We start from the raw sequence: 9,998 nt of genomic DNA on the forward strand, positions 1-9,998 counted from the left end.
CAGGGTAGTACCACATATGCCCTCTTTCACCTTTTATGGTTCAGGGTAGTACCACATATGCCCCCTTTCACCTTTTATGGTTCAGGGTAGTACCACACATGCCCCTTTTCACCTTTTATGGTTCAGGGTAGTACCACATATGCCCCCTTTCACCTTTTATGGTTCAGGGTAGTAACACATATGCCCCCTTTCACCTTTTATGGTTCAGGGTAGTACCACATATGCCCTCTTTCACCTTTTATGGTTCAGGGTAGTACCACATATGCCCCCTTTCACCGTTTATGGTTCAGGGTAGTACCACATATGCCCTCTTTCACCTTTTATGGTTCAGGGTAGTACCACATATGCCCCCTTTCACCTTTTATGATTCAGGGTAGTACCACCTATGCCCCCTTTCACCTTTTATGGTCCAGGATAGTACCACATATGCCCCCTTTCACCTTTTATGGTTCAGGGTTGTACCACACTCGCTCACTCCATGGTTCAGGGTAGTACCACACTCGCTCACTCCGTGGTTCAGGGTAGTACCACACTCGCTCACTCCATGGTTCATGGTAGTACCACACTCGCTCACTTCATGGTTCAGGGTAGTACCACACTCGCTCACTTCATGGTTCAGCATCGTACCACACTCGCTCACTTCATGGTTCAGGGTAGTACCACACTCGCTCACTCCATGGTTCAGGGTAGTACCACACTCGCTCACTTCATGGTTTAGGGTAGTACCACATTCGCTCACTCCATGGTTCAGGGTAGTACCACACTCGCTCACTCCATGGTTCAGGGTAGTACCACACTCGCTCACTCCATGGTTCAGGGTAGTACCACACTCGCTCACTCCATGGTTCAGGGTAGTACCACACTCGCTCACTTCATGGTTCAGGGTAGTACCACACTCGCTCACTCCATGGTTCAGGGTAGTACCACACTCGCTCACTCCATGGTTCAGGGTAGTACCACATTCGCTCATGGAATGGTTCACGGTAGTACCACACTCACTATTTTCATGGTTCAGGGTATTACCACACTCGCTCACTCCATGGTTCAGGGTAGTACCACACTCGCTCACTCCATGGTTCAGGGTAGTACCACACTCGCTCACTTCATGGTTCAGGGTAGTACCACATTCGCTCATGGAATGGTTCACGGTAGTACCACACTCACTATTTTCATGGTTCAGGGTATTACCACACTCGCTCACTTCATGGTTCAGGGTAGTACCACATTCGCTCATGGAATGGTTCACGGTAGTACCACACTCGCTATTTTCATGGTTCAGGGTAGCACCACACTTGTTCACTCCATGGTTCAGGGTAGTACCACACTCGCTCACCTCATGGTTCAGGGTAGCACCACACTCGCTCACCTCATGGTTCAGGGTAGTACCACACTTGCTCACCTCATGGTTCAGGGTAGTACCACACTCGCTCACTCCATGGTTCAGGGTAGTACCACACTCGCTCACCTCATGGTTCAGGGTAGCACCACACTCGCTCACTTCATGGTTCAGCGTAGTACCACACGCGCTCATGGTATGGTTCATGGTAGTACCACACTCACTATTTTCATGGTTCAGGGTAGTACCACACTCGCTCACTTCATAGTTCAGCGTAGTACCATACTTGCTTACGGCGTGGTTCAGGAGGTTCAGGATAATGTATCACACTTGTTGCCCTTCAGGATAACGTACCACACTTGTCGCCCTTCAGTATAACGTACCACACGTGTCGCCCTTCAGGATAGTGTACCACACTTGTCGCCCTTCAGGATAACGTACCACACTTGTCGCCCTTCAGTATAACGTACCACACGTGTCGCCCTTCAGGATAGTGTACCACACTTGTCGCCCTTCAGGATAACGTACCACACTTGTCGCCCTTCAGGGTAACATACCACACTTGTTGCCCTTCAGGATAATGTACCACACTTGTCGCCCTTCAGGATAATGTACCACACGTGTCTCCCTTCATGGTAGTGTACCACACACACGTGTCGCCCTTCAGGATAATGTACCACACACACGTGTCGCCCTTCAGGATAATGTACCACACGTGTCGCCCTTCAGGATAATGTACCACACGTGTCGCCCTTCAGGATAATGTACCACACGTGTCGCCCTTCAGGATAATGTACCACACGTGTCGCCCTTCAGGGTAGTGTACCACACGTGTCGCCCTTCAGGGTAGTGTACCACACGTGTCGCCCTTCAGGATAATGTACCACACGTGTCGCCCTTCAGGATAATGTACCACACGTGTCGCCCTTCAGGATAATGTACCACACGTGTCGCCCTTCAGGATAATGTACCACACGTATCGCCCTTCAGGATAATGTACCACACGTGTCGCCCTTCAGGATAATGTACCACACGTGTCGCCCTTCAGGATAATGTACCACACGTGTCGCCCTTCAGGGTAGTGTACCACACGTGTCGCCCTTCAGGGTAGTGTACCACACGTGTCGCCCTTCAGGATAATGTACCACACGTGTCGCCCTTCAGGATAATGTACCACACGTGTCGCCCTTCAGGATAATGTACCACACGTGTCGCCCTTCAGGATAATGTACCACACGTATCGCCCTTCATCGTTGGTTGGTTGTAGTTGTCTTGTTTTATATCCACAACTTATTGGTTCACTGCTAAACCAAAGGCTGATCATGCCGTCCACCCTGAATCCTGATAACCACAGGGCCGGTGCGGTTTGTGGTTAGTTTGATTCTGCTCGCCCTTTATGAAACGCTTCACGATATGAATCTTCCAGACTGTGCTCGGCATCCCTTGGTGCTTTACGTGTTTATTTATTTAGTGCTTCCATGAGCCAGGCCCTTCTCTAATTGGCGAAGGGGCTTTTCATGTAACTTCGTGATCCATTTCTCCCAACGTGGGCCCTGGTTCATCGCAAAGTCTGTGCTGTTCGAGTTACGAAACGAGGCACAAAATCCCCAAAACCGTCTCAGCGTAAACAGGGTGGTTGCGGTTGCGGTTGCAGCTGCCAGGGTGATAGGGAGCTGGGGGTGGGGGGGCGGTGGGATCATCCTGCCCCTCCCCTCAGTTAACTGCTGCAGTGCTCATAATCATCCAAATCCTGTTTATTTTAGTCTCTTTTTTTCTCCCTCCACTTGAGTCAGAGTCATGATTGACGCTTCCACAACACACGCTCCATTTTCACCACCTCAATCCCGGTGAGCTCCACCTTTCCTTCACAGCTTGAATGCGATTGGTTCCTTTTACAAGTTGCCATGATGACGGCATGATTTGCTGCTTTAGGAAGTTTGCTTTGTTCAAATGTTATAATCCAGCAAAGTGGGATATTCTCTATAAGATGTGGTCTCTTTCCTGTTTGTTTAATAAGGTTTGGACATGTACGTTGAGATACGAGCTGCTTGCTCATTCCGTGCTTGTGCAGTTTAGATCAAAAATATCCAAAACAACATAAAATAGTCCAAGACCTGCCACCGATTTCTCATTTTAAAATATCATATTGATAAATTAATTTTCTTCATTCTGTCTGAAGGTATTTTATATAAAAATGTAGCCAACATCTGTTTTATACCTCATAATCACGTATGCTTGTGTGTGGGGGGGGGGGGGGGGGGGGAGGGTGGAGGCGGTCAAATCTCCCCCATTCTTCCCTGTCATGAGTATATTCAACAATCTCCAAGATGGCTTCCATAACTGCTTTAAGCCTTAGAATTGTCTACAGTACAGTCTGTCTTCGTTAGCTTATAGCGGAGTGCAAAGCCATTGGGGTGTAGCCTCTGCCACTTCCCCAATGGACCGGTGCTTCCGGTTTCCAGCTCTCGTCCTTTTCGACCATGAAATCCCAGTGTCTCTGTGGTGAAAACCCCACCATGTGAGGCTGAGTCGAAGGGTGTGCTTCTTGCTCACCCTAGTCTGGTTGTGGTCTTGCAGCCTTATATCATACTTGCACCTTGGAAATCTGACCTCTCCGTTCAACGAGACCGGACTACAACTTCCTGGGACGCCTCTTCGCGGTGGTTGTAATGTACCCCCACCCCCCCCTTGTAACGCAAGTCGAGGGGCCAAATCTTTCCCATTATTCCTGCTGCTGGGATTTGTCAGGGCAGTGTGGTCATGGTCAGAGAGCCGATTGGTCCCCATGGATCAGCCCTCTCCCTCTTGTCTGTCTGTCTGCCTCCCTCTCTCCCCAACTCTGTCGTGGCACTGACTTCGTGAAGGTGGTGGTACGCCATTCTGGATGTGGGGGATCTACGGGTCGCTCCTGGGAGATTGTTCGGCGGCCGTCTCCATGCCACGGGGTTGTTCGATACACCTGTCCGGGGCTATACAACAACTAGGCCAGACTCCATGATGTAATGGTTAGAGGGTCTGAGTCTAGGAGGTCGGTAGTTCAAACCCCGACCGAGACCTATAGCACCAAACACTAACAAGAATGGGCCGCACTGTGGTCACAACTTGCAAAACAATCTGGTAACGGGCCGATTGGGAAATGCACATTTTAAAGCATCTTTAACGATTAATTTGACACCTCCATCCATGTCACCCTCCGCCACAGTTTTATCAGAATTGTCGCCCTTGTAAATCTGTTGTAAAAATGAGATCTTCAACATTGTCCCAATAGTAGGTTTCATTCAGAATTGATCTCTAGTAACACCTGTAAGAAATCCACAAGAATAATATCAGTATACCGTAATCATAGAAGTAATAATGAATTGGCAATTGGTACAAGAAAGCCTGGAACATCTAGCAATACGCACCATTCGAGTATGCACCACCACACAATAAATGTCACAGGAATGAATCGGAGCGATGTCCGTCCGAGTTCTTATGGAAGCCCCTCAGTGGTCGGAGCCAGCATAGCTCTTGGGTTCAACTTAGACACAATTTCATTAAAGAGCTGATTGGTCACACAGTGACGGATGGTTTAACCCCAATATGAGACATCCATGTCACCCTCCGCCACAGTTTTATCAGAATGAGCTGATTGGTCACACAGTGACAGATGGTTTAACCCCAATATGAGACCTCATCCATGTCACCCTCTGCCACAGTTATATCAGAATGAGCCGATTTGTCACACGGTGACGGATGGTTTAACCCCAATATGAGGCTGTTCAAAAGTTATGTAACGCTATTTTTTAGGGAGGTGTGTGCCATGTGTGCTGTCAGGTTTGATTAAACCTTGCTAATAACTTGTATTCGACGTTGATTCGATTTTTTTGAGGACCCTCATTGTGAGTAAAACTCGATCTAAACAAAGCAAATGGAAATCTGAAGCAGTGCATAATCAGCAGAGGCCTCCAGGCCTGATTTCGTCGGCCCACCAGAAAAACCAAGATTGAGGCCACATTTTGTCTCGGTGCAATGGTGGGTCGAGTCAGGAGACAAATGTGGGTGGGGTCCGGCAGCTGTCTGACCATTGAGTGCACGTTTCAAGAATCGGTAAAAAATAACAACAGGTAAAAATGGTACGTTATGGTTCCTTGCTAGATGCTGAGCATTTAGGGGATAGAGCACAGATGAACAACCACAGGTTGGCAACCACTGCACAGGCTTTTGATGGGTCAAATGACCTCCTATGTTGATGTTCCTTGTAAGTGGAACTCGTATTCACCTGTACATCTTCCTCCAACCTGTTTATACAGATCACACATCTTTTACCTGAAATCCTATCCTTGATAGTCATCGTGTTACATGCCTGATGAAGTGCGTCCTTGATTATCATCATGTTACATGCCTGATGAAGTGTGTCCCTGATCATAATCATGTTACATGCCTGATGAAGTGCGTCCTTGATCATAATCATGTTACATGCCTGATGAAGTGTGTCCTTGATCATCATCATGTTACATGCCTGATGAAGTGCATCCTTGATCATCATCATGTTACATGCCTGATGAAGTGCGTCCTTGATCATCATCATGTTGCATGCCTGATGAAGTGCGTCCTTGATCATAATCATGTTACATGCCTGATGAAGTGCGTCCCTGATCATAATCATGTTACATGCCTGATGAAGTGCGTCCTTGATCACAATCATGTTACATGCCTGATGAAGTGCGTCCTTGATCATAATCATGTTAAATGCCTGATGAAGTGCGTCCTTGATCATAATCATGTTGCATGCCTGATGAAGTGCATCCTTGATCATCATCATCATGTTACATGCCTGATGAAGTACGTCCCTGATCATAATCATGTTACATGCCTGATGAAATGCGTCCTTGATCATAATCATGTTACATGCCTGATGAAGTGCGTCCTTGATCATCATCATCATGTTACATGCCTGATGAAATGCGTTGGTGCTGCCGAGGCAGTTACTAGTCTGAACTTGTGGTTGGGTCGTCATTCCAACTCAAGAAGTCAGGAGAGGAATTTGGAATTTGTTCAAGGTGCAGCTACTCTTCGCGAAGGACATCGTGGGATCTTACCATCCACCAACTAATATCGGCAGACAACCTGTTTAACTATGGATGGCATACACCTTGATGAACCACCTTACCTGTGCAACACTGCGACATGACAGTTTATAGCGAGGGTGGAATTTGAACGCAGAGGCGACAGCTTGGAGGTGATTGTGCATACATCGAGGCCATCCTCTTACCGTGCCATACGTCTAGGCCATCCTTTTACCGTTCCATACATCTTGGCCATCCTTTTACCGTTCCATACATCTTGACCATCCTTTTACCGTGCCATACATCTATGCCATCCTCTTACCGTGCCATACGTCTCGGCCATCCTCTTACCGTGCAACACATCTAGGCCATCCTCTTACCGTGCCATACATCTCGGCCATCCTCTTACCGTGCCATACATCTCGGCCATCCTCTTACCGTGCCATACATCTCGGCCATCCTCTTACCGTGCCATATATCTCGGCCATCCTCTTACCGTGCCATATATCTAGGCCATCCTCTTACCGTGCCATACATCTAGGCCATCCTCTTACCGTGCCATACATCTAGGCCATCCTCTTACCGTGCCATACATCTAGGCCATCCTCTTACCATTCCATACATCTAGGCCATCCTTTTACCGTTCCATACATCTAGGCCATCCTTTTACTGTTCCATACATCTAGGCCATCCTCTTACCGTGCCATACATCTAGGCCATCCTCTTACCGTGCCATACATCTAGGCCATCCTCTTACCGTGCCATACATCTGGGTCATCCTTTTACTGTGCCATACATCTAGGCCATCCTCTTACCGTGCCATACATCTAGGCCATCCTCTTACCGTGCCATACATCTTGAAGTGCGTCCCTTGGCATACATCAGCCCCCTTTCCTTGTTACCCTTCCCACATCTGAACAACGATAATGTTCATTCATCAATCCTCTTCTCTCATCTGTGGAATATACTCCTTTATCTGAAGCTTTATTTCAGATTTCAAATCTGCTTCCCTCTGCCACCTCATGGTCTCTCACATTTCAATTTCTGAACCTTACTACATCCACTGAGACCCTGCTTACGCTTCGTCGGTAATTCCTCCACTTGTGCTGCAATGCAGCCATGTTCGTGTTCAATGCGTGGCGTTCAAAATGACATGAATGCGATATGAGGCCTTTCAGTCTGCACTGGTTGGTTATCTCCCTCTGCAGGTTTTAGGTTAGACGAGACAATATACCATCACACCCTCAAACAAGTCTAACAAAAGGTTTTTCAGTGTTTTTTTTTTTACCTGCTGGGTGTTTTAAACGACAGAAAAAAGTCTACCAAAATCTGACCACCGGAAGTGCTTTTTTTTCTTCTTTTTTTTGGGGGACACGATTGAGGCCCGTGAAAGAGCTAACATTAATCACTCAAAAAGTCAAACCGACACACAAAATAAGGGGAGCGGTAGACAAGATGGGGAGAGAGGGGGAAGGACACAAACGCAACATTTGAGAGCAGGGACATCGAGAGAAATGTGCGAGGGGGAGGGCTTGGGGGGAGGTGGGAGAGGTATAAAACATATGGACACTGCAAGGACTTCCAGGAAAGAAGTTGGAATTTCAAAAAAAGTGTATCTGGGGTGAATTAGTGGCGGTAGAAAAGATCAAGGTTTTGGATGGGGGAAGATAAGAGATGGTGGTGAACAGCTGTTTTAAAGACCTGGAGGGAGGAGAGGGATTGAAGAGAGCAAGGGAGTTTGTACCAGAGGTGGGAGAAAAGAGGAATGAAAGAGTGAAGGTGAGCAGAGAGCCCAGATTTTGGCAGTTTAACCATAAGAGGGTTGCTGGCAGATCCTGTGAGTCCTGTAGGAATATTTGGGGGACAGAGCACAGAGAGTGCTGGGGGAGCAAGGCCGGAGAGGAGTCGGAAGAAGACAGAAAGACCACCAACCTGCCTGCAGTGAGTAAGTGAAAGGCCCTCGGAGTTAGCTTCATCGCAGGAGATTCCAATGATTCTGAAAGCTTTGGTTTCAACAGCGTGAAGCCGAGCTAGGTGTGAGGCAGGAGCACCGGCCCAGAGGGGAGAACAGTATTCCATTGAGCTGCGGATAAAAGCCTTGTATGTGGTGAGGAGCTCAGGTGTGCCAAGGAAGGACTTCGCACGACGGAGGATACCCAGTCGGTGACTGGCTTTGGAGGCCAGCTTGGAAATGTGTTTTTTCCAGAAAAGATCATGGCAGATAGTGAGACCCAAAAGCTTGAGTGACAGAACTTCTTGGAGAGGATTGTTCAGAAAGTAGATGGGAGGGTTGTCCAGTCGGTCTTTTTAGAGAGACATAGCAAGAGTGTGGGATTTGTCAGGATTGAAAGACATGTTCCACTTGTTTGACCAGTCTGTGATTTTGTCCAGGTCTGCAGAGAGTGAGGAGGTTGCAGGCTGCTTTTCTGAGGGATGAGGAATGGAGTGGCAGAGAGTGGAGTCATCAGCAAAGAGATAGAGAGGATTTTCAAGAGAGTCAGAGAGATCACTGATGAAGACCAGAAAAAGCACATGGCCTAGAACACTACCTTGGGGAACTCCAGCCAGAACAGGAAGGGGAGATGAGAGAAATCCATTCAGGGCCACACGTTGACTGCGACCAGAGAGGAAGTCTGCCAGCCATTCGTGGAGATTTCCATGGATACCAAAGGAGGAGAGTTTGGTGAGCAAAGCGGGGTGCCAGACCGTATCGAAGGCACGTTATATGTCAAGGGAGACAGCTCTGATTTCCTGTTCAGCATTGAGGACCTCAATACATTGTTGAGACAGCAGAAGCAGCATGACCAGAGTAGAGTGACCTGGTCTGAAACCAAATTGATGATCAGAGATCAAGCTATTGGAGAAGAAGAAGGATTTGATATCCGAAGCAATGATGGATTCCATGACTTTGCTGATAATTGGGAGCAGGCTGATTGGTCTGTAGTTGCTAGGATCTGTTTTTGCACCTTTTTGTGCAAAGCGGTGATGTTGGCAGATTTCCAAGCAGATGGAAGATGACCTTGAGCAAAAGAGAGGGTGAAGAGAACAGAGAGAGGGAGTGAAAGAGCGGAAGAACATGATTTTAGGACCCGTGGGCTGATGCTGTCTGGGCCAGTTGCAGAATCAGAGTCGAGGTTTGACAGAAACTTCTCCACCTTGTCAGGAGAGAAGGACACAGAGTCCAGGAGCAGCTGGGTATGACTGGGTAAGGTGGGTACAGAGAGAGACGGGTTTGGGACACAAGATTTTGAGGCAAACACAGAGTTGAGGCATTCGGCTTTGTCACGTGCTGAGGCAGCTGTGTAGCCATTTGAGGTAAGGGGGGGGATGGAAGAGGAACAAACACCAGAAACAGATTTGTCCAGGTGCTTCCATGATTTGGAGGAGGGAGACAGGTTTGAAAGGTCAGTCTTGAGAGTGGAGAGACATTGTTTCCTGGCTCTCCTGAGGGTATACAAACACTTGTTCTGAGCTTTGTGAAAGGAACTGAGATTGCCTTCCGTTGGATTTGCCTTCCATGAGGAGAAGGCAAGTTGCTTCAGGGCAACTACATCACCGCAAGCTTCAGTGTGCCATGGACGGGAGGAAGGGTATGACAACTGAAGAGGAGATGG

The sequence above is a fragment of the Myxine glutinosa genome, chromosome 1, assembly GCF_964187855.1.
Source record: "Myxine glutinosa chromosome 1, kmMyxGlut1.1, whole genome shotgun sequence".
Classification (NCBI taxonomy): Eukaryota; Metazoa; Chordata; class Myxini; order Myxiniformes; family Myxinidae; genus Myxine; species Myxine glutinosa.